At 45.8% G+C, this 1,263-nt stretch overlaps 1 protein-coding gene across 1 annotated transcript in view; it reads left to right on the top strand.

The window, feature by feature from the left end:
- Window positions 1–1,263, top strand: part of INSR (insulin receptor) — a gene marked incomplete at its 5' end in the record, with an annotated part of 174,746 nt that overhangs the window by 38,492 nt on the left and 134,991 nt on the right. The gene's annotated exons all lie outside the window — the stretch shown is intronic.

The following is a 1,263-nucleotide window of genomic DNA, read 5'->3' as shown; positions in this document are numbered from 1 at the left end:
CCTAACCCAAGCCATGGTATTTTCAGTCACCTCATATGCATGTGAGAGCTGGACAGTGAATAAGGAAGACTGAAGAAGAGTTGATGCTTTTGAGTTGTGGTATGGGTGAAGAATGCTGAAAGTATCATGGACTGCTAAAAGAACTAACAAGTCTTTCCTGGAAGAAGTGCAGCCAGAATGCTCCTTGGAAGTGAGAATGATCAGACTTCATCTCACCTGTTTTGGTCATGTTGTCAGAAGGATGGAGAACGATGTTATGCTTGGTAAAGTGGAGGGTCAGCAAAAAGGGGAAGGCTCTCAACAAGGTGGGTTGACACAGTGGCTGTAGCAATGGGCTGAGGTATAGTAGGGATCTTGAGGCTGGCACAGGACTGGGCAGTGTTTCGTTCTGTTGTACATAAGGTCACTATGAGGTGGAGAAGACTCGATGGCACCTAACACCACCACCACCACTTTGGTCATGTCATCAGAAAAGACCATTCCCTCGAGAAGGATGTTATGCTTGGTGAATGGAGGGTCAATAAAAAAGGGGCAGGCCCTCAATGAGATGGATTGACATAGTGGCTGTGATGGGCTCAGGGATAGCAAGGATTGTAAGGCTGGCACAGGACTGTGCAGTGTTTTGTTCTGTTGTACACAGGGTTGCTATGAGTGGGAGCTGACTCAACAGCACCTAACAACAACAATGTATGTATATCTGTATATGTATAGAAAGATGAATATTTATCTCAGGGAAATGGCTCATGCAATTGTAGAGTATGGCAAGTCCCAAGTCCACAAGTCCCAAGCCAAGCTGGAGGCTTCTCCTGACTCATGCAGCTGTGGGGGCTGTTGAGCAGGCAGTGTAGCAGGTCGCTGGCTTCGGAGGCTGACAAATCCAGATTGTCAGGTAAGATGGCTGAGTGTTGGCTCACAGACCGTGAAGGCAACAATGCCAATCAGCAGGCAATATGCAGGTCACTGGTTCAAGTCTAAGATTGGGAGGTCAGATGATGATGACACAGAGGCAAGATCTCTCCCCACACTTATCCAATCTGTATGTTGAGCAAATAATCTGAGAAGCTGGACTATATGAAGAAGAATGTGGCATCAGGATTGGGGGAAGACTCATTAACAACCTGCGATATGCTGACAACACAACTTGCTTGCTGAAAGTGAGGATGACTTGAAGCATTTATTGATGAAGATTGAAGACTATATAGTCTGCAGTATGGATTACACCTCAGTGTAAAGAAAACAAAAATCCTCACAACTGGACCTATA

This window comes from Orycteropus afer, unplaced genomic scaffold (assembly GCF_000298275.1).
Source record: "Orycteropus afer afer isolate SDZICR_OR568_19922 unplaced genomic scaffold, OryAfe1.0 scaffold00774, whole genome shotgun sequence".
NCBI lineage: Eukaryota > Metazoa > Chordata > Mammalia > Tubulidentata > Orycteropodidae > Orycteropus > Orycteropus afer.
The sequence above is the reverse complement of the archived record's forward strand: the minus strand, read 5'-3'. Positions and strand labels throughout refer to the sequence as shown.